Source organism: Zea mays, chromosome 2, assembly GCF_902167145.1.
Source record: "Zea mays cultivar B73 chromosome 2, Zm-B73-REFERENCE-NAM-5.0, whole genome shotgun sequence".
Classification (NCBI taxonomy): domain Eukaryota; kingdom Viridiplantae; phylum Streptophyta; class Magnoliopsida; order Poales; family Poaceae; genus Zea; species Zea mays.
In genome coordinates, this window is record NC_050097.1 from 154,976,985 (window position 1) to 154,991,626 (window position 14,642).

Genomic DNA, 14,642 nt, shown 5'->3' on the forward strand with positions numbered 1-14,642 from the left:
GATGTTGGAATCACTTGTGACTTACTTGATAGCTATACAAGTGATTCACAACCTACTAGTTTCATTTGTGATAAATGTAAAATTTCTCTTGTGAATGATGATATTGGTTGTGATGAATCAAACATAATTATTGAAAATGAAGCTTTGGTAGGAAGAGTAAATGCTCTAACTCATGACTTAGAGAAAGCCTATGGTGGAAAGGCTAAACTAGATTTTATATTGGGAAGCCAACGTTGCTCTCTTAATCGTGAGGGTCTTGGGTATCTTCCTAAGAAAGGAAAGAATGCATTTATGAAGCAAAAGACCATGTTTGTGAAAGAATGTGACAAAGTGTGTCACAAATGCCACAAGAATGGACATGTCAAGAAGAATTGTCCTAAATTCAAGAATGTATCCTTATCTTGTTTTGAGCATTGCTATGTTATTTCACATAATGCAAAAGGTGTACATGCTAAGTTTGTTGGCACTTCAATTGTTGGTACCAAAAAGAAAGCCATTTGGGTGCCAAAATCCTTGGTCACTAACATCCAAGGACCCAAACAAATTTGGGTACCTAAAAGAGATTGATTTCCTTTTGTAGGTAAATTACAAGGCGGGAGAAAATCATTGGGTGTTGGATAGTGGTTGTACAAAACATATGACCGGGGATATGAGGATGTTCACCCAAATGAGTGAGGAAGTTTGCTCAGCCTATGATAGCATCACTTTTGGATACAACCGCAAAGGAAAGGTTAAAGGTTTGAGTAAAATTGCTATTTCAAATGACCATTCCATTTCAAATGTACTTTTAGTTGAATCTCTAAACTTCAATTTGCTATTCGTAGCTCAACTATGTGATTTGGGTTTTAGTTGCAATTTTACTGTTGATGATGTTCTCATCTCTAGTGTTGATGGTAGCAATCTAATATTTAAAGGTTTTAGACATGAAAATCTTTATCTTGCTGATTTTCCATCTAGTGAGGCAAAGCTTACAACTTGTTTATTCTCTAAGACTTCACTAGGTTGGTTATGGCATAGAAGCCTTGGTCATGTTGGTATGAGACAATTGAATCAATTATCCAAGCATGACTTAGTTCGAGGGTTGAAGGATGTGAAATTTGAAAAGAACAAATTGTGTAGTTCATGTCAAGCCGGGAAGCAAGTGGCAAATACTCATCCTTACAAGAGTCAAATGTCTACTCATAGATCATTGGAATTACTTCACATGGATCTCTTTGTACCAACATCTTTTGTGAGTATTGGTGGTAATTCCTATTGCCTTGTAATTGTGGATGATTATTCTAGATTTACTTGGTCTATTTTCTTCGAGATAAATCAAATGTGTTTGAAACATTTAAGTCATTTGCTATATTGGCCCAAAATCAATTTGAATTTGGCATCAAGAAAGTTAGAAGTGATAATGGGTGATAATTCAAAAATGCTAGAATTGATGAATATTGTGATGACAAGGGTATAAAACATGAATTTTCTTCCAAATATACACCAGAACAAAATGGAATTGTTGAAAGGAAAAATAGGACTCTCATTGATATGGCTAGGTCTATGTTAGCTGAATATAATGTGTCAGATTCTTATTGGGCCGAAGCCATTTATACCGCTTGTCAGGCATCAAATAGATTATATTGTCACAAGCTCTTGAAAAATACTCCCTATGAATTGCTTATTGGTAGAAAGCCAAGTATTTCTTATTTTAGGGTATTCGGTTGCAAATGCTATATTTTGAGAAAGGGCAATCGACTCTCTAGATCTGAGAAGAAATGTGATGAAGGTTTTCCCCTTGAATATTCATCAAATAGCAAGGCATATAGAGTTCTCAACAAAACTCATGGCATCATTGAAAAAGCATATGATGTAGAGTTTGATGAAACAAATGGATCTCAAGATGAAAATGAGAACCTTGATGATGTTGGTGGAGTTTAATTGAGAAACACTATGAAAACCATGGCTATTGGTGAAACAAAGCCAATGGAAGATGATGATGATGATATTGTTGTCATTCCATCCTCTTCAACTATAAATGAGGAAACCCAACAAAGCCAACAAAATGATGAAATTAAGGATGATCGTGTTCAAGATATCTCAAGTCATTCGATCCCTCCTCAAGCTTCAACTAGTGACTTTCAAATTACTTCAAGAATTCATCATTCAATTATAAAAGATCACTCGACAAATCAAATTGTGGGTGATATAAGTAAGGGTGTTCAAACTCGATCGCGTATTGCTTCATTTTGTGAACATTTCTCTTTTGTATCTTGCATTGAACCTAACCATGTAGATGAAGCTCTACTTGATGTTGATTAGATGAATACAATGCATGAGGAATTAAATAACTTTACCTGTAATGAAGTTTGGGAGCTTGTTGCAAGACCAAAGAATCACAATGTTTATGGAACCAAATGGGTATTTCAGAACAAGCATAATGAAGATGGTTTGGTGGTAAGAAACAAGGCAAGACTAGTGGCACAAGGTTATACTCAAGTAGAAGGATTTGATTTTGGTGAGACATTTGCACCCATGGCAAGATTGGAAGCCATTCGAATCCTTCTAACCTATGCTTGTGCTCATAATATCAAGCTCTACCAAATGGATGTTAAGAGTGCCTTCTTAAATGGTAAGATTAGTGAACTAGTGTACGTGGAACAACCTCCTGGTTTTGAGGACCCCAAAAGACCTAACCATGTGTACAAGCTCTCTAAAGCTCTCTTTGGGCTTAAGCAAGCTTCACGCGCTTGGTATGAAAGGCTTAGAGATTTCTTGCTTTCCAAAGACTTTAAAATTGGGAAAGTTAGCACTACTCTATTCACTAAAAGAATTGGTAAAGATTTATTTGTTTGTCAAATTTATGTTGATGATATTATTTTTGGATCAACTAATGAGTCATTTTGTGAGGAGTTTGGCAAAATGATGTCAAATGAATTTGAAATGTCTATGATTGGAGAATTGAGCTTCTTTCTTGGTCTTCAAATCAAACAATTGAATGATGGAATTTTTGTAAGTCAATCTAAATATTTGAAGGACATGCTTAAAAAGTTTGGCTTAGAAAATGCAAAATCAATCAAGACTCCTATGGCAACAAATGGTCATCTTGACTTAGATGAGGGAGGTACAATTGTTGATCAAAAACTTTTTCGTTCAATAATTGGCATTTTGCTTTATATTACCGCATCTAGGCCCGATGTTATGTTTAGTGTTTGCATGTGTGCTCGGTTTCAAGCATCACCTAGAGAGGTTCACTTGAAGGCCGCCAAAAGAATTCTAAGATATTTGAAGCATACCCCCAATATTGGTCTATGGTATCCAAAAGGTGCTCAATTTGAATTAATTGGTTATTCGGATTCGGACTATGCGGGTTGCAAGGTCGATAGGAAGAGAACCTTCGGATCTTATCAATTTCTTGGAAGGTCTCTTGTTTCATGGTCATCTAAGAAACAAAACTCGGTCGTTCTTTCTACCGCCGAGGCAAAATATATATCGGCTGGTAATTGTTGTGCTCAATTATTATGAATGAAACAAACTTTATTGGATTATGGGATTTCATTCAAAAATGTTCCTCTTATGTGTGACAATGAGAGTGCCATAAAATTGGCTACAAATCCCATTCAACACTCAAGAAATAAAGCACATTGATATTAGGCATCAGTTCTTAAGAGATCATGTTGAAAAAGGAGATATCTCTGTTTATTCTATCGGCACAGATGAGCAATTGGAGCCGTTGGATGAAATAAGGTTTTGCAAGTTGAGAAGTGAAATGAAACTAATTGATCTCTCCAATGTTGCTTGAAGTTGAGTACACATGTGTTCTACTGAATTTGATCTCTAGAATGTACTTTTTTAGATATTTATTTCCTATTTTTTATGATTTATTTTCATTGCATGATGGAAATGATTTATATGCAAAATATTAGTCACTCAAGTTTGTTATATATGTATGCATATAAACTAACCCTTGGATTGGTAAAAATGTCTATTTTTTAGCTAAGAACCACAGTTGAAATTCATTTTCAAAAACTGGACAGAGTATGGTGAACTGTCTATCAGACCGTGGACCATCCGCCCTCTGACCGCGGACCGTCAGCCGCATCAGGGTCTGGACAATCCGGTGGGCAGAGGAGACCGTCTGCGCTCTCTAGGGCGCGGACCGTCAGAGCTCCCACGTGGACCATCCGTGAGTGGCTTTTTAGTCAGCAGAAGCAGACATCAGCCATTTTATTCTATATTGTTGAAAGGGAAATGGGCTTAAAACATTTCTTATAATCGTTTGGTGTTTGACGTCCATCACAAACCACGTGGACTAACTAGTTTGCTTAGATGTCATTTATCTCAGGTGCATAAGGTTCAACATAAACCAAGAAAGAAATTAAGATGGGGACTTAAACAAGTTTGGAGTAATGACAAGTATTGGTGCTGCCAATGGCGCACCAGACACTTTCTGGTGTGCACTGGACACTGTTCGGTGCCCAGGTCAAGGCACCATCAAACTGGCCACTCTCAGGTTTTCTGAGAGGCGTTGCGCTATAATTCATCGGACTGTCCAGTGTGCACCGGATAGTGTCTAGTGAGCCAACGGAGCAACGGTCACCTGTGCGCAACAGTCGACTGCAAAAGTGAACAGTGCACAGTCAGAAGTCAGAGCAGCGATGTCAGGACGCACCGGACATGTCCGGTGTGCCACCGGACTATCCGGTGCATCTACAAGACAAAGGACTTCAACGGTCAACCGCTCCAAATCCCAATGAGCAGCTGACGTGGCACACACCGGACACTAAATAGTGCCATGTCTGGTGCACCACTGGACTGTCCGGTGCGCCATCGACAACAACGGCTAGAATAGTGGTTGGGGCTATAAATACCCCTCAACCACCACCATTCAAGCCATCCAAGTTTTCTGAACTCAACATTCAATACAAGAGCAAAAGACTACACTCCAAGACATAATCAATAGATCAAATCCCCTCTAAGCCTCCAAATCAACTCAATTGCTTAGTGACTTGAGAGAGGGTGTTTTGTGTTCTTTTTTTGCTATTGTTGCTTGGATTGATTTCTCCTTATTCTTATTCTCTAAGTGCTTTGTAAAGCTAGCAAGAGACAACTAAGTGTGTGGTGATCCTTGCGGGGTCTTAGTGACCCAAAGTGATTAAGGAGAAGCCTCGACCGGTCTGTGTGACTGATTGAGAGAGGGAAAGGGTTGGAATAGACTCGGCCTTTATGGTCTCCTCAACGGGGACTAGGTTCTTTGGAACTGAACCTCGGTAAACAAATCATCGTGTTCATTTGTGTTGATCTACACTTGATTTGTTTCCCTTTTTTCCTCTCTCTAAAAGCTCCCTTGCTAATATTGTTTGAGTTTGGTCCCAAACGTTATCCACATTGATTCAACAACTCTAAGCAAGGAGAACTATCTTTCATACTCCGATTTAATTCTAACGCTAACCCCGGCCTTAGTGCGTGTTCAAAGTTTATAATTTTCAGGTTTCGCCTATTCACCCCCCTCTAGGCGACTTTCAATTGGTATCAGAGCCCGATGCTTCATTAAGAGTCTAACAACTCGAAGTGATGTTAGGAGATCACGCCAAGAGGGAGATAGTCACCAGCGATAAGGCCGAAGGCTCGGGAAGGAAGAATGAACGGACTCTGTCAAGAGAGTCCGGCGACAAGTACAAGGAGGAATCTGCTTCCTCCATCAAGTCACATAGGAAGGGTGAGAAGAAGAAAAAGAAAATGAAGAAGGTGGTCTACTACGAGACCGAATCTTCATCACCTTCCACATCCGACACCGAGTCTACTACTTCAAAACGCCAAGAGCGTAAGAAGTATAGTAAGATGCCTCTTCCCTATTCTCGCATTCCAAAGCGCGCTCATCTACTTTCCGTACCCCTAGGCAAACCACCATACTTTGATGGTGAGGACAATTGTATGTGGAGTGCTAAAATGAGGCATCATCTAACCTCACTCCACGAAAGCATTTGGGATATGGTTGAGTTTGGAGCACAGGCATCACAGGTGGGTGACAAGGACTACGACTCGGATGAGGCCACCCAAATTAGGCATTTTAATTCCCAAGCAACATCTATACTCCTTGCTTCCTTGTGTCGAGAGGAGTATAATAAGGTGCAAGGGTTGAAAAATGCCAAAGAAATTTGGGATGTCCTCAAGACGGCGCACGAAGGGGACGAGGTGACTAAGATCACCAAGCACGAGACGGTCGAGGGAGAGCTCGGTCGATTCGTCCTCAACAAAGGAGAGGAGCCATAAGTAATGTACAACCGGCTCAAGACGATGGTCAACCAAGTGCGCAACCTCGGGAGCACAAAATAGGATGACCATGAAATGGTCAAGGTTATTCTAAGATCTCTCGTTTTTCATAATCCTACTCAAGTACAACTAATCCGTGGAGATCCTAGATACAAACAAATGTCCCCTGAGGAGGTTATTGGCAAGTTTGTGAGCTTTGAACTTATGATCAAAGACTCCAAACACATTGTCAACTTGGAGCAAGGCTCCACCTCCACACCCGAGGTGCAACCCGTTGCATTCAAAGCAACAAAAGAAAAGAAGGAAGAGTCTACATCAAGTAGACTCCTAATCAATGCCTCCAAGCTCGACAACGAGATGACTCTTATCATCAAGAGCTTCCGGCAAATCCTCAAGCAAAGGAAGGAGAAGGACTACAAACCCCGTTCCAAGAGGGTTTGCTATAGATGTGGTAAGTCCGGTCACTTCATTGCAAAATGTCCATATACAAGTGATAGTGACAGGGACGACGACAAGAAAGGGAAGAAGAAGATGGAGAATAAGTATTACAAGAAGAAGGGTGGCGAGGCGCACATGGGACGGGAATGGGACTCCGACGAGAGGTCCACCGACTCCTCCTCCGACGAGGACTCCGCCAACATCGCCATCAACAAGGGACTTCTCTTCCCCAACGTCGGTCACAAATGCCTAATGGCAAAGGATGGCAAGAAGAAGAAGGTACATTCTAGAGATACCCCTAAATATACTACATCCGATGATGAGGGTAGCTCTAGTGATACTAATGATGATTTAACTTCTCTTTTTGCTAACCTTACTAAGGATAAAAAAAGATAAATGAATTGATAGAATCCATTAACGAGAAGGATGATCTCTTGGAATGCCAAGATGACTTTCTCGTTAAGGAAAATAAGAAATTTGTTAAATTGAAAAATGCTTATGCTTTAGAGATAGAAAAATGTGAAAATTTATCTAAAGAACTTAATATGTGCAATGATTCAATTTCCTGTCTTAGAGATGAGAATGCCAGTTGAAATGCTAAGATAGAAGAATTGAATGTTTGCGGACCATCTACATCTACTATTGAAAATGTCACTATTTGTACTAGATGTAGAGATGTTAATGTTGATGCTATAGAAGATCACCTTGCCATGATTAAAGAACAAAATGATCACATAGATAAATTAACTGCTAAAATTGCCGAGCATTATTAGAAAATGAAAAATTTAAATTTGCTCGAAGCATGCTTTATAATGGGATACACCCTGCATTAAGGATGACATTGGTTTCCAACAAGGGAGCCAAAGCAACATCAAGTTTAATGCCCCCAAGAACAAACTGTCTAATTTTGTTAAGGGTAAGGCTCCCATGGTTCAGGATAGAGAGGGTTACATTTTATATCCTGAAAACTATCCTAATCATAAGATTATGAGGACCAATGCTAGAAAACCTCATAATGTTTTCATCATGCTTTTATGTACAGTAATGAGGCATCTAGCTCTAGGCATTCTACTCATATCAAAATGCCTAAAAATAAAATTGCTAATGCATCAAATGATCATAACATTTCATTCAAAACTTTTGATGCATCTTATGTGCTCACTAACAAATCAGGCAAAATAGTTGCCAAATATGTTGGGGGCAAACACAAGAATCCCAAGACTTGTGTTTGGGTACCCAAGGTGCTTGTTTCTAATGTGAAAGGACCCAAGACCGTTTAGGTACCTAAGAACAAGGCCTAAATTTGTTTTATAGGTTTATGCATCTGATGGATCAAGTTGGAAAATCGATAGCGGGTGCACAAACCACATGACAGTGGAGAAAAAAATGTTCTCCTCATATGAGAAAAATGAAGATCTCCAAAGAGCAATCACATTCGGGGATGGAAATCAAGGTTTGGTCAAAGGCTTGGGTAAAATTTCTATATCCCTGACCATTCCATTTCCAATGTTTTTCTTGTAGATTCTTTAGACTTCAATTTGCTTTCAGTTTCTCAATTGTGCAAAATGGGTTACAACTGTCTTTTTTACTGATATTGGTGTTACTGTCTTTAGAAGAAGTGATGATTCAATAGCATATAAGGGAGTGTTAGATGGTCAGCTATATTTAGTTGATTTTAATGATAACAAGGCTGAACTAGACACTTGCTTAACTGCTAAGACTAATATGGGCTGGCTCTGGCATCGCCGACTTGCCCATGTTGGGATGAAGAATCTTCACAAACTTCTCTAATGGGAGATCACATTTTAGGACTAACAAATGTTCATTTTGAAAAAGATAGGATTTGTAGCGCATGTCAAGCAGGGAAGCAAGTTGAAGTTCATCATCCACACAAGAACACCATGACGATCGACAGGCCGCTTGAGCTACTCCACATGGACCTATTCGGCCCGGTCGCTTATATAAGCATCGACGAGAGTAAGTATTGTCTTGTAATTGTGGATGATTATTCTCGCTTCACTTGGGTATTCTTTTTGTAGGAAAAATCTCAAACCTAAGAGACCTTAAAGAGATTCTTAAGACGGGTTCAAAATGAGTTCGTATTGAGAACCAAGAACATTAAAACCGATAATGGAACGGAGTTCAAGAACTCTCAAATTGAAGGATTTCTTGTGGAGGAGGGCATCAAGCATGAGTTCTTTTCTCCCTACACACCTCAACAAAATGGTGTAGTGGAGAGGAAGAATAGAACTCTTTTGGATATGGCAAGGACCATTCTTGATGAGTACAAGACACCGGATCAGTTTTGGGCGGAGGCGGTTAACACCGCTTGCTACTCCATCAACCGACTCTACCTTCACTGAATCCTGAAGAAAACATTGTATGAACTTCTCATCGGTAAAAAGCCCAATGTTTCTAAAAGTCGCCTAGAGGGGGGGGGGTGAATAGGGCGAATCTGAAATTTATAAACTTAAGCACAACTACAAGCAGGGTTAGCGTTAGAAATATAAACGAGTCCGAGAGAGAGGGCGAAAAACAAATCGCAAGCAAATAAGGAGTGAGACAAGGATTTGTTTTACCGAGGTTCGGTTTTTGCAAACCTACTCCCCGTTGAGGTGGTCATAAAGACCGGGTCTCTTTCAACCCTTTCCCTCTCTCAAACGGTCACTTAGACCGAGTGAGCTTCTCTTCTCAATCAAACGAGACACAAAGTCCCCACAAGGACCACCACACAATTGGTGTCTCTTGCCTCAGTTACAATTGAGTTGATCACAAGAAAGAATGAGAAAAAGAAGCAATCCAAGCGCAAGAGCTCAAATGAACACAAGTCACTATTTGATTTGGAATGAACTATGGACTTGGGAGAGGATTTGATCTCTTTGTTGTGTCTTGTATTGAATGTTATAGCTCTTGTAAGGTGTAGGAGGTTGGAAAACTTGGATGCAATGAATGGTGGGGAGGTTGGGGTATTTATAGCCCCAACCACCAAAAGTGGTCGTTGGGAGGCTGTCTGTCGTATGGCGCACCGGACAGTCTGGTGCGCCACCGGACACTGTCCGGTGTGCCAACCACGTCAGCCGGCCGTTGGATTCTGACCGTTGGAGCTTCTGTCTTCTGGGCCACCGGATAGTCCGGTGGTGCACCAGACAGGTCCTGTAGACTGTCCGGTGCGCCTTCTGGCGTGAGCCTGACATCTGTGCGCACTGTAGCGCATTGAATGCTGTTGCAGGCGACCGTTGGCGCGGAAGTAGTCGTTGCTCCGCTGGCACACCGGACAGTCCGGTGCGCCACCAGACAGTTCGGTGATTTATAGCGGAGCGGCCTCCAGAATTCCCGAAGGTGAGCAGTTCGGAGTTGGAGTCCCTGGTGCACCGGACATTGTCCGGTGGCACACCGGATAGTCCGGTGTGCCAGACCAGGGCACACTTCGGCTGACTTTAGCTCTTTATATTTGAATCCTTTTTCGGTCTCTGTATTGGTTTGATGTGAACCTTTGGCACCTGTAGAAATCATAATCTAGAACAAACTAGTTAGTCCAATTATTTGTGTTGGGCATTTCAACCACCAAAATCAATTTGGGAAAAGGTGTAAGCCTATTTCCCTTTCAATCTCCCCCTTTTTGGTGATTGATGCCAACACAAACCAAAGCAAATATAGAAGTGCATAATTGAACTAGTTTGCAGAATGTAAGTGCAAAGGTTACTAAGAATTGAACCAATATATTTTCATAAGATATGCATGGATTGATTTCTTTTTCATTTTCAACATTTTGGACCACGCTTGCACCACATGTTTTGTTTTTGCAAATTCTTTTGTAAATTCTTTTCAAAGTCCTTTTGCAAATGATCAAAGCATACATGAATAAGATTTTGAAAAGCATTTTCAAGATTTGAATTTTCTCCCCCTGTTTCAAATGATTTTCCCTTGACTAAACAAAACTCCCCCTCAATAAAATCCTCCTCTTAGTGTTCAAGAGGGTTTTAGATATTAGTTTTGAAGAGGGTGTACCAATTTGAAGTTCTATCAAAAAAATAAGATACCAATTGGGAAAACATCATGGAAAATCACCATTTGAAAAATCACCATTTGAAAAATCTTTTCTTAACTCAAATTTTTGAAAATAGGTGGTGGTGCGGTCCTTTTGCTTTGGGCTAATACTTTCTCCCCCTTTGGCATGAATCGCCAAAAATGGATACTTGAGTGAAATATAAGCCCTTCTATAACTACTTTCTCCCCCTTTGGCAAACAAAATATGAGTGAAGATTATACCAAAGACGGAGAGCGGCGCGGAGCGACGGCGAAGGATGAGTAACTTGATGGAGTGGAGTGGAAGCCTTTGTCTTCGCCGAAGACTGCAATTCCCTTTCAATCTATGACTTGGTTTGAAATATACTTGAAAACACATTAGTCATAGCATATAAAAGAGATATGATCAAAGGTATAATAATGAGCTATGTGTACAAAACATCAAAAGAAATTCCTGGAATCAAGAATATTTAGCTCATGCCTAAGTTTGGTAAATGTTTGTTCATCTAATGGCTTGGTAAAGATATCGGCTAATTGTTCTTTAGTGTTAATATATGCAATCTCGATATTCCCCTTTTGTTGGTGATCCCTTAGAAAATGATACCGAATGGCTATGTGTTTAGTGCGGCTATGTTCAACGGGATTATCCGCCATGCAGATTGCACTCTCATTATCACATAGAAGAGGAACTTTGGTTAATTTGTAACCATAGTCCCTAAGGGTTTGCCTCATCCAAAGAAATTGCGTGCAACAATGGCTTGCGGCAATATACTCAGCTTCGGCGGTAGAAAGAGCTACGAAATTTTGCTTCTTTGAAGCCCAAGACACCAGAGACCTTCCCAAGAACTAGCAAGTCCCCGATGTGCTCTTTCTATTAATTTTACACCCTGCCCAATCGGCATCCGAATAACAAATTAAATCAAATGTGGATCCCCTAGGATACCAAAGCCCAAACTTAGGAGTATAAACTAAATATCTCAAGATTCGTTTTACGGCCCTAAGGCGAGCTTCCTTAGGATCGGCTTGGAATCTTGCACACATGCATACAGAAAGCATTATATCTGGTCGTGAAGCACATAAATAGAGTAAAGAACCTATCATCGACCGGTATACCTTTTGATCTACGGATTTACCTCCCGTGTCGAGGTCGAGATGCCCATTGGTTCCCATGGGTGTCTTGATGGGCTTGACATCCTTCATCCCAAACTTGTTGAGAATATCTTGAATGTACTTTGTTTGGCTAATGAATGTGCCCTCTTGGAGTTGCTTCACTTGAAATCCTAAGAAGTACTTCAACTCCCCCATCATTGACATCTCGAATTTTTGTGTCATGATCCTACTAAACTCTTCACATGTAGATTCGTTAGTAGACCCAAATATGATATCATCAACATAAATTTGGCATACAAACAAATCATTTTCAAGTGTTTTAGTAAAGAGTGTAGGATCAGCCTTTCTGACTTTGAAGCCATTAGTGATAAGGAAATCTCTTAGGCATTCATACCATGCTCTTGGGGCTTGCTTGAGCCCATAAAGCGCCTTAGAGAGTTTATACACATGGTTAGGATACTCACTATCTTCAAAGCCGAGAGGTTGCTCAACATAGACCTCTTCCTTGATTGGTCCATTTAGGAAGACACTTTTCACGTCCATTTGGTAAAGCTTAAAGCCATGGTAAGTAGCATAGGCAAGTAAAATGCGAATTGATTCTAGCCTAGCTACGGGTGCATAGGTTTCACCGAAATCCAAACCTTCGACTTGTGAGTACCCCTTGGCCACAAGTCGGGCTTTGTTCCTTGTCACCACACCATGCTCGTCTTGCTTGTTGCGGAAAACCCACTTGGTTCCTACAACATTTTGGTTAGGACGTGGAACTAAATGCCATACCTCATTCCTAGTGAAGTTGTTGAGCTCCTCTTGCATTGCCACCACCCAATCCGAATCTTGAAGTGCTTCCTCTACCCTGTGTGGCTCAATAGAGGAAACAAAAGAGTAATGTTCACAAAAATGAGTAACACGAGATCGAGTAGTTACCCCCTTTTCAATATCGCCGAGGATGGTGTTCACGGGGTGATCTCGTTGTATTGCTTGGTGGACTCTTGGGTGTGGCGGTCTTGGAATTTGTTCATCTTCCTTGTCTTGATCATGCACATCTCCCCCTTGATCATTGCTCTTATCTTGAGGTGGCTCATTTTCTTGATCTTCTTCTTCATCATCTTGAGCCACATCCTCATCTTGAGTTGGTGGAGATGCTTGCATTGAGGAAGATGGTTGATCTTGTGTATTTGGAGGCTCTTCAGATTCCTTAGGACACACATCCCCAATGGACATGTTCCTTAGCGCGACGCACGGAGCCACTTCATCATCTAGCTCATCAAGATCAACTTGCTCTACTTGAGAGTCGTCAGTCTCATCAAACACAATGTCACAAGAAACTTCAACTAGTCCAGAGGACTTGTTAAAGACTATATGCCATTGTGTTTGAATCATATCCTAGTAAAAAGCCTTCTACAGCCTTAGGAGCAAATTTTGATTTTCTACCTCTTTTAATAAGAATAAAACATTTGCTACCAAAGACTCTAAAATATGAAACATTGGGCTTTTTACCGGTAGGAGTTCATATGATGTCTTCTTGAGGATTCGGTGTAGATACAATCGGTTGATGGCGTAGCACGCGGTGTTGACCGCCTCCGCCCAAAACCGATCCGAAGTCTTGTACTCATCAAGCATGGTCCTTGCCATGTCCAATAGAGTTCGATTCTTCCTCTCCACTACACCATTTTGTTGTGGAGTGTAGGGAGAAGAGAACTCATGCTTGATGCCCTTCTCCTCAAGGAAGCCTTCGATTTGTGAGTTCTTGAACTCCGTCCCGTTGTCGCTTCTAATCTTTTTAATCCTTAAGCCAAACTCATTTTGAGCTCGTCTCAAGAATCCCTTTAAGGTCTCTTGGGTATGAGATTTTTCCTGCAAAAAGAACACCCAAGTGAAGCGAGAATAATCATCCACAATAACTAGACAGTACTTACTCCCGCCGATGCTTATGTAAGCTATCGGGCCGAATAGGTCCCTGTGTAGGAGCTCGAGTGGCCTGTTAGTCGTCATGATGTTCTTGTGTGGATGATGAACACCAACTTGCTTTCCTGCCTGACATGCGCTACAAACCCTGTCTTTCTCAAAATGAACATTTGTTAGACCCAAAATGTGTTCTCCCTTTAGAAGCTTGTGAAGATTCTTCATTCCAACATGTGCTAGTCGGCGATGCCAGAGCCAGCCCATGTTAGTCTTAGCAATTAAGCAAGTGTCGAGTTCAGCTCTATCAAAATCTACTAAGTATAGTTGACCCTCTAACACTCCCTTAAATGCTACTGAATCATCACTTCTTCTAAAGACAGTAACACCTATAACCGTAAAAAGATAGTTGCAACCCATTTTACATAATTGCGAGACTGAAAGCAAGTTGTAATCTAAAGAATCTACAAGAAAAACATTGGAAATAGAGTGGTCAGGTGATATAGCAATTTTACGCAATCCTTTGACCAAACCTTGATTTCCATCGCCGAATGTGATAGCTCGTTGGGGATCTTGGTTTTTCTCATAGGAGGAGAACATCTTCTTCTCCCCTGTCATATGGTTTGTGCACCCGCTATCGATGATCCAACTTGAGCCCCCGGATGCATAAACCTATAAAACAAATTTAGTTCTTGGTTTTAGGTATCCAAACGGTTTTGGGTCCTTTGACATTAGATACAAGAACTTTGGGTACCCAAACACAAGTCTTTGACCCCTTGTGCTTGCCCCCAACATACTTGGCAACTACCTTGCCGGATTTGTTCGTCAAAACATAAGATGCATCAAAAGTTTTAAATGAAATGTTAGAATCATTTGATGCAATAGGAGTTTTCTTCTTAGGAAATTTTGAACGGGTT